This window comes from Morus notabilis, unplaced genomic scaffold, assembly GCF_000414095.1.
Source record: "Morus notabilis unplaced genomic scaffold, ASM41409v2 Scaffold269, whole genome shotgun sequence".
NCBI lineage: Eukaryota > Viridiplantae > Streptophyta > Magnoliopsida > Rosales > Moraceae > Morus > Morus notabilis.
Window position 1 is genome coordinate 168,814 of NW_010363284.1, and position 13,193 is coordinate 182,006.

At 40.8% G+C, this 13,193-nt stretch overlaps 1 pseudogene; it reads left to right on the forward strand.

Moving 5' to 3' along the window:
- Positions 1-2,108: 2,108 nt before the first annotated feature.
- On the forward strand, positions 2,109-12,882 carry LOC21404227 (annotated as a pseudogene).
- The last annotated feature ends 311 nt before the right edge of the window (positions 12,883-13,193 follow it).

Here is a 13,193-nt window from a genome sequence, read left to right on the forward strand (position 1 = left end):
CAAAAGAAAATAGGAAAAAGGAGAAAAAAAAAATAGAAAAAAGAATTCTCTCCCTCTTCCACACAATCCATTATGCCTTAATTTTGTCATATTCTTCAGCTTTGGTTGAAATTGAAACCTTATAAATATTTTGATAATCGGTATTCTTGTCTGGTTCTCATCCCCTAAGTCTATAGCTAAGATCAAAATCAAATTACTTTGTCACTATATTTCTAGGTCACTGCATAATTGAAAGACAAATTGTCATTTTTAAGCGCATAAAATAATAGGGCTTTGACAATTTTTACACGGTTTACATTATTGGAAGTACAATATATATGTAGGTAAAAGGTGGCGTAGTGTTGAGAATTAGAACTTCAAACCATTCAAATTCTTACAACAAAATAAATGACTTTTAGCCATATGCTTTTCGTAGTGAAGAACTTGAAGATGCTTACTAGGGCAGCAATATTCTTCTTTACTGTATACAAGGATAAAGATCACTAGAGATCAGCTTTCAATGATAAGGAATCTCTAATGGTAGTGTATGTTTATGATGAAAAGGTATAGATCAAAATTGATTAAACCCGATATATAAATTTGACGGTTAGTCAAAAGACTAGAGAGAAAGTATTGTAAATCTGACGGTTCAAATATGACAATAAAATATTTTCGTATTTTAGATGCTAGAGAGAAAGTATTGTAAATCTATAGCTAATATATGTTTGTATATATTGTTTCTAACGTATGTTTGGATATTGTTTTTGGAGCAACTTTCAAATTAGTTTCGACAAGCCACACGCTTAAAGCCAGCAAAGGTATAAACTATATATATATATATACACATATATATACATATAAATATTTATGTACCGTCGAACGTCATACCAAAACAGCACACCACACACATATTTTTGTGTGTGCATATATATATATGTGTGTATGTAATATGATCATATTTATTATTCCAAACATTGCCTAACAAAGTGAGGTAAGGGTCCCTTGCAAAGTAGACTGATTGACAATGTATCAATACCGTGGCCAACCTAATCGACTTTGGAGGAATAATTTAAACAAAGTCTCGAGGCGTTTCCCCACCTACATGATGATGAAACAAAATTATATAGTTATATAATTATAGCAGATATACATGAATGTTGAAGATCGTAGGCATCATTTCAATGAAATCTCCTTCTCAATATAAAAAAAAACAAAACGCGCACACACTTTTTCCGATCCTTTACATCAATTTTTTAACATTCTATTTACATAGCTCATATTATAGGTCACACATATTATTGTCTTCACATATTATCGTCTTTAACCTTATTGTTATAGCTATTACACATAGCTATATGACATTCTATATGTAATTCTAAAAAAATTAAAAGAAAAAAAAAATTCCTCCAAAGTCGAGACGGAACATTTAAATATTATAATTGAATTAGAAAAAATTATCGGGCTATAGATAATTAAAACTAATGTGTTGTATTAGTTTTAAAGTAGACATTTAAATATTTTTCGCAATACATTTTTTGTTTGGACTTTGCAAATATCTGACTCCATTACCTCTCCACTAATTATGAAGGGAAAAGAGTACAATATAAACAAAATAATACTAGAATCTAAAATAAATTAAATTCAGGCGATTTAGGTAGATGGCAAATTTGATTGATTAGACAACAATTGATACAACAAAAGTTATAGTGGTGATTTGAGTTCTTAGGATAAGGAAAAATAAAAATAAAATAAGGACCCTGCAAAATGTACATTGATCTTCTAATTATAAGGAAAAATAAAAATAAAATAAGGACCCTGCAAAATGTACATTGATCTTCTAATTATTTTAGTACCATATCTTAGAGAATATATTCCACAAATTAATTAGACATTAAGGAGAAAAATTGTTGTGATCTTGGCATGTTTTTTTTCCTTCCCTTTAGATGTACATGCAAGGACTAGGCCCCCAGGTAGTATTAGGTACATAATTTGTCCTATATATTTAGCCTGCGCATCGCAGAGACCCCATTCACTAAAATACCTCTGCCAACCAAAAAAAGAAGCCGTTGTTAAGGTCATTTTCAGTTTCAGTGACATTTTTAGTATTAGCAGAGCTGTGTGCCTTAATGATGTTGCCTTTGGTTTTTGGGTTGTCCTTTGGAGTACTCTTTTCAGTTTCAGTGACATTTTTAGTATTAGCAGACCTCAAATGGAATGCTTTGAGGTACAATCTTGCAGGTAAGGGCCTGCCACCAGGCACAATGGGTTGGCCAGTTTTTGGTGAGACTACAGAGTTTCTCAAACATGGATTGGATTTCTTGAACAACAAGAAAGCTATGTAAGTAACTTGAGCTTTTTTTCCATGGTCATATATTTATTCATGGTTTGAGACTATAATATATATATATATATATATATATGTATGTATGTATGTATGTGTGTATGTATGTGTTAAAATGGTAGAATAATTTTCAGTTTCCTCTGGCATTGTGATTATAAGCATTTGACTTTGAGAGCACATATTTGTCTCCAAATTAGATGATGTTATGGATTGGTTTTGTGTTGCCATCAAACTGTTGCTAGATAGTCCCTGCATGTTTTCTTTCTCTCTCTTTTTTTTTTTCATTTTTTCATTGGATGTGTAGCTTTTAGCGGCTGCTAAATTTATAAAAGTTGACATAATATTTGATTAGTGGAGTTGTCTAATTATCTTGCTCTCAACCATTACCTTTTCCTTGCATAAGGAAGATGATTTATAGCTACTCTCGGTTGGGCCCATTAAAAGAATGTCTTTTTCACCTAAGGTCAATTTGGTCAAAAATAGCGTAAATAATATAAAAAAAAAGGAAAGAAAGGAAAAAATGGAAGAGATTTTATAGGGAATACTTACTAGTATTAAAGTCAAATTATATTAGAATGAAATAGATTTTTTAAAAAAATGTTTGCTTATTTTCATTAAAATAAAACAATTAGCAAAGAATCAATATCAACAAGGTATTTCCTTTTCTTATCCTATTATTAAAATCTCCAAAAATGCGTTTTTTAAATTATTGAAACTATGCTTCACATATACTTCTCGTGAAAAGAATTAAGGAGGTGACACCTTTATGTAGTCATCGCTTTAGGGATTACATGATCATGAAAGAGCCAATGCTAGTAATAAATCACATAGTTTAATTTATCAAGTATTACAATTTTTCACAAAAATAATTGGGAATATTATATTCCAGTTTCATTCATGGACAAGATCTTAAGCAGAATATCATTGTTTAATTTACCATAAACAAGTATGGAAATGTGTTCAAAACTCGTATATTTGGAAGTCCAACAATTATTTGCATGGATCCAGATCTCAATAGATACATCCTCCTCAATGAAGGGAAAGGACTTGTTCCTGGATATCCTCAGTCTATGGTGAAGATATTAGGAAAGAGTAGCACTGCTGCTGTATATGGTTCTTCTCACAAGCATATTAGAGGCTCACTCTTGTCCCTTGTTGGTCCTCCTGCCATTAGAGACCTGCTTTTACCGAATATCGATAAGTATATGAGATTCTTTCTCCTCAATTGGGATGGAAAAACCATTGACATTCTGTTAGGAACCTTGTGGTTCAGTAGAGAATATGCTACTAACTGAAGGTTAATTACCCAGAAAAAGGGTCTGGTTCCTGTTATTGATATTGGGAAAAACTACAGAATGAAAGATGGAAGGGAATTCGAGGACCCCCCAAGCCTCCACAGACTCAATGACAATTCACACGATTCTCGATACCTACTCTCCCCTCCTATCCTCTATTTATTCCCCTTTTCCCATAACAGACTCTCGGGATCCTCACATACACGGATCCCCATTCGTAACAACTTTCCCCCCCAGCACCTCCTAGTTAAATCTCCAAACTAACCCTGCTCATTCCTTTCCACGTCCTGACTATCCTTCTTCCTTTTCCTAGCATATACTAACTTGAGGGGTGGGCGTGGAGACCTAACATTACCCCCCTCCTGAAGCAGCACCTTGTCCTCAATGTTGAAAGTCAAAAATTGCTCGAAGATCGTTGCTAGGGGTTCCCATGTAGCATCCCACGCTGGTAAGCCTGCCCATTGGACTAACACCTCAGGTACTTGATGTCCCCCAATGCTGACAAACCGAGAATTCAGATTTGCGGCCGGTTGTACGACGAGCTCCAAGTCTTCAATCAACTGTGCAGGAAGGAGCTGCCCTTGGTGATGCAGACCGCGGAAAGCTTTTAGCTGGGACACGTGAAATGTCGGGTGTATCTTGGCGGTTGCCGGCAAGTCAAGGCGGTACGCCACCTTTCCAACGCGCTTGAGGATTGCAAAGGGGCCATAAAAGCGGGGGCTTAGTTTCTCATTAATCCTCCGAGCCAAGGCCTTCATAAAGTAAGGACGGAGTTTCAAGAGCACCATGTCTCCTGGTGAAAATTGGGCCTCCCTTCGGTGTTTGTCTGCAAACTTCTTCATTCGGTTCTGAGCCAGCAGGAGGTGATGCTTGAGAGCGTCCAACATCTGGTTGCGTTGTTGGAGCTACACCTCGACCGCTTAGACTGCTGTGGAACCCTCAATGAAGCGGTATAAGGCCGGAGGATCACGACCATAGACCACTTGGAAGGGAGAACGCTTAATGGAAGCGTTATACGTCGTATTGAACCAATATTCTGCCCACGGCAAGAAGGCGAGCCACTGCCGAGGTTTGTCGCACGCAAAGCAACGAAGATAAGTTTCCAAACAACGGTTGGTCACTTCGGTTTGGCCATCCGTTTGCGGGTGGTATGCGGTGCTTGGGTGCAACTTCATTCCCTGCAGTTTAAACAACTCCTTCCAAAAGAGACTCATGAAAACCGAGTCTCAATCACTCACAATGGAACGGGGAAAGCCATGTAGACGGACTATGTCTCGGAGGAACAAGGTGGCTACTTGAGTGGCGGAATAAGGGTGCGCCAATGGACAAAAGTGAGCGTACTTGGATAGTCTGTCCACAACCACAAATATGGTATCCATACCTTTGGATTTGGGAAGTCCTCCGATGAAATCCATGGAGATGTCCTCCCAAATCTGCTGCGGAACAGGCAGCGGCTGCAACAACCCTACGGGGGATAATGCCTCTGGTTTGGCATGCTGGCAGACAGAGCAACAGGAGACATATTCCTTGATAGTCTTCTTCATCCCTTTCCAAAAGAAAGCCGCTGAAATCCTCTTGTAGGTACGCAAAAAACCTGAATGGCCGCCCACCACCGAGTCATGATAATCGTGCAAGATGCGTGAGACCCAACTAGATGAGGGTGGTAACACCACTCGGCCACGGAAGAGGAGGAGGTCCTGGTTGAGTGAATATCCCTCCGGGAGTGGTTGACCCTGGAGGGCTCGCTCTATGGTATCCTTGCAATCGGCGTTGGTGCGCTGCTCCTTCATAAGTTCCCTGGTTTTCAGCTGGCTGTTGATTGACAGGGCAGAGAAGGTGAGAGGAGGGTCGTTTCCCCTCCTTGATAGTGCATCTGCCACCTTGTTGGAAGCCCCTTGTTTATACTATACTTCGAAGTCATACCCTAGTAGCTTAACTATTAGCCTGAGGTGCTCTGGTGGCAGGACTCGTTGATCCAACAAGTGCCTCAAGCTTTGTTGGTCCGATCGAACTACAAAGTGCTTTCCCATGAGATAGTGAGGCCACTTCTGGACCGCGAGCACTATAGCGAGAAGTTCGCGCTCATACACCGAAGTCAGCCGTGATGTGGCTGCTAATGCCTTACTAAAGTACGCAATTGGCCTGCCGTCCTAGAGAAGAACAGCCCCAACGCCTCCTCCTGACGCGTCTGTCTCAAGGGTAAAAGACTTCGTGAAATCCGGCATGGCGAGCACTGGTAGCTCTGTCATGGCTTTCTTCAGTTGGAGGAAGGCCCCTTCAGCCACGTCTAACCACCCGAACGTTCCCCTTTTTAGTAATTCGGTACCCTGCACAAAACGTCTGGAATAGCCGGTGAGGCCCAAGAATCCACGAAGCTCACGAATGTTTCGGGGAGATGGCCAATTCAACATTGCCTCGACTTTGGATGAATCAGCCGAAACCCCTCTAGCGGAAATCACATGGCCCAGGTATTCTACATGTTCCCGGCCAAAGGTACACTTTTTGTAATTGGCAACCAGCCTCTCTTGTTTTAATATTGCCAGCACTTGTCGCAGATGGTCATAGTGGGCCTCCCAAGATTGACTGTAAACAATAATATTATCAAAAAAAACCAAAACGAACTTACGGAGGTAAGGTCTGAATACCGAATTCATCAAGGACTAGAACGTGGCGGGCGCGTTGGTCAAACCAAAAGGCATGACGGGAAATTCGTAGTGGCCCTCGTGCATTCGGAATGCTGTCTTCTCAACATCCCTCTCCCGGACTCTGATCTGGTGGTACCTTGCGGTCAAGTCTAGTTTGGAAAATACCTTAGCTCCCTGTAATTCATCCAAAAGTTCGTCGATCACTGGTATTGGAAATTTGTTGGGCACCGTTAACTGATTCAGCGCCCAGTAGTCTAGGCAGAACCTCTAACTGTCGTCCTTCTTTTTGACCAGCAGAATGGGGCTGGAATACGGGCTGCAGCTAGGTCTAATTATACCTGATTTTAGCATGTCCGAGACCTGCCTCTCGATTTCTGCCTTCTGAAAATGAGGGTACCTGTATGGCCTCACGTTTGGTGGGGAAACGCCGGCCTGCAGGGTGATTCCGTGCTCTCTGGTCCGTCGAGGGGGTAGACCCTTGGGTATGTCAAAGACCTCGGCGAACTCGTGGATGAGCCTTCCGCAAGTGACGTCCATGGGGGGTGCCACCGCATCTGGTGTTCCAGCCTCTACTGAACAAAGTTCCAGCAGTACCCCCATCTCCCCTGGGCTCCACGAGTGAGCCATAGCCCGGAGACTAACCGGCGAACAGCTTAAGGAAGGGTCTCCTGTCCAGCAAATCCACTTCCCTTCCTTCTGAAATTTCATGGTGAAGTTTTCCCAGTTGGCTCACACTTCCCCTAGTGTCTTGAGCCAAGTCATCCCTAACACCATGTCCGCACTCCCCAGTTCAAACGAGAAAAAGTCCTCGATGACCCACTACTTCTGGATGAGTACCCGTACCCCACGGCAAATTCCACTCTGCTGGAAACTCATCCCATTTCCCACCTGTATCTTGTGTCGGGCTGAAGACTCGGTGGGAATAGCAAGGTCATGTACCAGGCGGTTCGAAATAAAACTGTGAGACGCCCCGCTGTCCACCAGCACAACGACTTCCCGGCCGTCGATCGCCCCTCGCAATTTCGTAGTCTTCGCAGTCGTGAATCCTCGAATAGAATTTAGCGACAAGGCGGTGGTCTCTTCTCCCACCTCCTCCTCCTCTTCCACCGTTGCTTCCTCTTCCTCCAGGTGACCCTCTTCCCGTCTAGAGTCATCCTCGGCGGCAAGCAGAACCTGTAATTGTCGGAGTTTGCAACGATGCCCGGGGTTGAATTTCTCGTCGCACCGGTAACACAACCCCCGCGCGCGTTTCTGTTGGATCTCCTCGAAGGAAAGTCGCCGGAAAGCTGGGCCACCACCGGCCGTCGGGTGGGTCAGCCCCGTCGGAGGATGGCGGACCCTCAGCGTTGGGACGGACTCATGCAGTGTTTGGGATCGAAGTGAGCTCTCGGTGAAATCAGAATAATTAGAGTAGCTAGTATAACCCGACTTACCTCCATAATCCGTACGGGTGCCCCGACCCGCCCGAGTCCTCCGGATCCTATCCACCGCTTCCAGCCTGTCCTCCACCTGTTGAGCCAAGTCCATGGCTTCTACCAAATTCCTGGGTCGGTGCATTTTCACTTCTGCCCTTGTATCATCCCTCAAACCATTCAAAAAATCACTCTGAAAAACCTTCTCCGGAATTTCCAGTAGAGTCGCCGCCAGAGTCTCAAACTCCTCCCGGTATTCCGCCACTCGTCCTCCTTGCCGGATTGCCATCAGTTTCTCCGTCGGATCTTTTTCGCGTGATCCGGTAAATCGGTGCAAGAGGGCCTCTCGCAAGTCCCGCCAGTTCGCGAACGGTTCCTGCGCATCTAGCCATTGGAACCATCCCAAGGCTTTGCCCTCCATACACACCGAGGCCGCCAGTACCATGTCCCCCTCGTCAACGTCGTTTATGGTGAAATAACGTTCGGCCCTAAACACCCAGCCATGTGGATCCTCTCCGTGAAATAGCGGTAATTCCAATTTTTTTCCTCGATGTTTTCCCCGTGCTCGAGGTCTCACCGGAGATCCGTAACGGGGAGGCCCGGCTCTGCCTCTGACCGGTTCCCTCCGCGGGGGACTGAACCTTCCCCGGGCTGGTCGCATCGGTTCCCTGCCCGGCGGTGTGTGACCGTCCCGTGCTCGCCTTGGAGGTGATGGCTCCGCCCCGTGCCGGTGTGGCGGTGGGGGTGGATCACGCGCCTGCCTTACCAAAAACTCCTCCAACCTAGTGATCGTTCCCTGGATCCCTTCGATCCGGGTTCCCATCGAGGCCATATTTCCCTGCATCTCTCCCATTTGCGTTCCCAGGGACTCAACTTCCCCCTGCAAGCTCGGCATCAGCTCCATGCTATCTCCAATCTCCTGCAAGGAATCCTGAAAGCTGTTCAACCGCCTTTCCACAGAAGCCACTCGGTCTGCCTGGTTCGCCATGGATCGTACGGCTCTGATACCAATTTGTTAGGAACCTTGTGGTTCAGTAGAGAATATGCTACTAACTGAAGGTTAATTACCCAGAAAAAGGGTCTGGTTCCTGTTATTGATATTGAGAAAAACTACAGAATGAAAGATGGAAGGGAATTTGAGGACCCCCCAAGCCTCCACAGACTCGATGACAATTCACAGGATTCTCGATACCTACTCTCCCCTCCTATCCTCTATTTATTCCCCTTTTCCCATAATAGACTATTGGGATCCTCACATACACGGATCCCCATTCGTAACAACTTTCCCCCCTAGCACCTCCTAGTTAAATCTCCAAACTAACCCTGCTCATTCCTTTCCACGTCCTGACTATCCTTCTTCATTTTCCTAGCATATACGAACTTGAGGGGTGGGGGTGGAGACCTAACACATTCAAACCAAAACAGTTGAGGTAATGGTACCACATTTCGACCACGTTTGCAAAGAAAAAAAATATATAGTTATAGATGTTGAACAGGGATGGTTTAATTTTTGTATTGGTTTCTTATAGATGGCGTTTTTTGCGTTCTTCAAGCAGATTTTGGAAGGCGAATCGAGCACGATCTATGAATCTTTTAAGGCAGAGTTTCATAAGATACTAGTAGGAGCATTCACACTGCCTATCAACATTCCTGGTACAAGTTACTATCAGGGTATGCAGGTATGTTATCAAGCAGTATATGATATATGGTGAAAAATACTTTTCCTTTATACCCTTATGATTGCAAACTTTATACATTTTGGTTATTGAAATTTTCTCAGGGAAGAAGAAGCATTGAGAGATTATTGATGCAAATTATGGAGGAGAGAAGAGCTGCAGGTTCGCAAAATGACATGCTCGATCGGATTCTAAGAGACGAGGAAAACAATCATAATCTTATTGATGAAGAGATAATTGATTAATGTTTCGTTCAGTTTGCCGATTCAAGTTTTCAATTCAAGTTGAGACGTGACTTTATGTGAGAGCTTTTAATTGTAGCAAAAAAGTTAGATGTGACTTTTTGTGAGAGTTTTTAACTGTAGCAAAACTAGAATTGAAAGCTTGAATTGGTGAAATGAACGAAGCCCAAATAATCACAATTTTGTATTCTAGTTTTGAGATTGTGTCAACTACTTCAATGATGGCAATCAAATATCTCCATGATAATCCAAGAGCTCTTCAAGAACTTAAGAGTAATTCATATTTTCATTTAGTTGATTAGTTAACTTCTGATGTCCTTAATGCTCTCATGGTTCACCATTTCGTTATGATAAATCCCAATTAGGAAGAGCTTTTAGCGATTCGAAGAAGGAAAAAAGAAGAGGAGCCTATTATCTAGGATGATTACAAAAAATCCATGAGTCTTACTCGCGCCGTGAGTGGTTTGATTTTTTTTTTTTTTGGGCTTTGTTTCTGCCAAGGAAAAAAAAATTGTGTGTAATGTTTACTTTTTTTCTTCAGGTTATATTTGAAACATCAAGGTTGGCTTGCGTTGTCTGTGGGATGATGAGAATGATAGCTTCAGATATGGACTTGAATGGTATTTTCATGAAACCTTGTTTTTTCATATACATCTAAATCACTTCCCTTATAAACACTTATCATTTAGAAAGAATTTATCATCCAAACACTTCTAGAAGTAGGTTTCGGAGCCATCAAGCCAAAAGCGGCTTTTAAGAAGCTATTCCAAACACGTCCATAATCAATAATGTGTGCGTGTGCTTATCTTATTTACTGTGAATACAGAGGGTGTTTGGTAGAGGGATTCGTTGCCTGATTCGAATCATGATTCGTGGTTCGCTACAGTATTTTTTCTCACAAAAAATTTACGTAAATCGAAAATGGTTCGAATCACATAGTTTGAATCCTCCAACCAAACGTCCTCTAAGATCTTTTTTTTAGTCTTCATGTTTTGTTAATAAACCTAAAATTGCTGACTTCTTTTTCAAAAAAAAAAAAAAAAAAAAAAAAACTTAAGGGTTTTATGCACCTGGGGTTCCCCAAACTTTGCTATTTGGGTCCCTATTTTGAAAATTTGGACAGTGAGGTCCCTAAACTCCCATTTTCTTTGCACTTGTGTCCCCATTTCCAAAATTTAGACAACTGGGTCCCAAATTCCCATTTTATTGGTAGGGGTTAGTCCCCATATTATATTTTTGTTAAATGCCATGAGAGCTCAATATTTGAAGGCTTTCTTGTGCCTTGGGTCTCCAAAAACTTTTATTTTTGACGTAAAGGTCCCTAAACACTTGTTGTCTTTGACATTGATGGTTATGCTCTTTTTTCTTTTTTCATATTACAATTATAATTATGATGGGATATATGAAAGATCTATCAAAGTACTCATTCATTAAGGTTATGTCCGACGAGGAAAAAATTTGGAAAGAGAAGGAGGTAAATAACTTAGGTAATGAAATGGAGAGTAAAATAAGGATATTATCTTATAAATTTATTTATGAGATAGAAAAGAAAAATAGAATCATCTTCTTTAATTTGTTTCCCGGTCCATTCTTTCTGTTAATATAAACATCCTACCAAATAATTATAAATTTAAAACATTACACATTAATCTTCTGATATGCATCCCTTAATTTTTTCACTTTTATTTCATATTGAAAATAATGTGAAAAGTCTAATTAAAAAAAGCAAATCTATACAATAACAACAAAATTATAAAATAAAAAATTTTAAGAAGGGAGACCCCAAATGCCAAGAAAATGTGAGTTTGGGGACCCAATCGTCCATATTTTCCAAATGGGGACCTAAGTGCAAAGGTCAAAAAGGTTGGGGACCTCGGGTGTAAAAGCGCAAAAATAAATATACCCAAAAAAAAAAAAGATGTCGTTGGAAAATTGGGAAAAAAGAATGAGGGCTATTATATTGCTCCCTGGATTCACATTTCTGCATTTTCTACTTCTACTTATTTCATATTGAATAATTTTCCTAAAGATTCACGGACTTCAAAAGGTTCTACACAGGTTGACATTTCCCCTTTTTTATTTCTCCTTAAGCCATATTTGAATTATTTTTCTGAGGTACACAGAGAACAATGTAGCACGTTGTTTAACCCTACAGAAGCAACTACGTCGATATGCTCCTGTTTCACTATGCTGTTACTGTATTTCAGTTTTGGTGTTCTCTATCTTATAATATAACGATGATTACAAAAAATAAAAAAATAAAAAATCCACAGCCTGCAACACTATCAGTTTCTTCTACACCTGGAATTCTTCTCATTTTGTCTTTCATGATAGTTATTACTATGTGTTATAACTCTGGGGTAGAACTCATCCCCAAAAGCTAGCTTGTAGGGAGAGGGTGCTCAAGTGGTTATAAACCCACATGCTAAGCCCATACTTAGCAATATGGGACTCAACCAGGATCCTAACATACCACCACGCTTCCGACACCGACATCCATGGCGGCCCACTCTGGATGGCCCACTCTGGATGGCCCACTCTGGCCTTTCCAGGTCGCCCCTCCCCAGGTCGCTCCTTCCGCAACGTGGGCCTGAGGAGGAGCATGCTCTGATACCAATTGTTATAACCCTTGGGTAGAACTCATCCCCAAAAGCTAGCTTGTAGGGAGAGGGTGCCCAAGTGGTTATAAACCCACATGCTAAGTTCATATTTTAACAATGTGGGACTCAACCAGGATCCTAACACTATGTTATTAGATATTTCCTATCTTTAGAATTCTAGATCCATGAAGAGGGGAAAAAAGGAGAAGGAAAATGAAATTTAGATGGGTCAAGATTTCCTAATGAAAGAATTCGGCTAAATATTTTGAATATGAAAGAAAGGAATTGATAATTTGGGACGTGTACTCTAAATCTCTTTTCCCCGCTTTATGCCAAGTGAAAAACGTAAATTTGGGATGTCATTTTTTATTTGTCCTAATGAAAGAATTTGGCTTTTATAAAAGAATGAAAAAAACTATAATTTAGGATACACGCTCTAAAATCTTTTTTGCCCCTCTCTTGATGTTATAATTCCCCTTGTGCATTTGGAGTATCCTCCATATCATTTTATCTTTCCTATTGATGTTTACTGGAAATGTGAGATGATTTTTCCATTAATCTATTTTGTTTCTTTTTTCTTTTCTCCCTTTCTTTGGAGGTGATTTTTCTGTTTATTTGTTGCAGTTGACTGGGTTTTCAGAAACTAATAAGGAGGCTCTAGCGCTACTTATTAAGGCTGCAACAATCATGGATAAAATATATCATCAGCAGGTTGTATAACATATACGCATTGTTAGATAGCTATCTAAACACATATTCGAATTCCTTCTTCATGTGGTCGAATATCAGTCGGAATGTAATTTCTTTTTTTTTCCCCATTCTTTTTAGCAATTTCCATGTTTTACATTGGCTTGATGTTGTGACTTATTGGTTCCTTTCGCAATACCTTATAAGCAAAACGTGATAAGGTTGAAAAATAAATAAAAATTGAACATAATTATTTTTTCTACTCTAATAGTGATAATTTAAATATTTGCTTTGAAAAATAATATTTTTTTTCTTT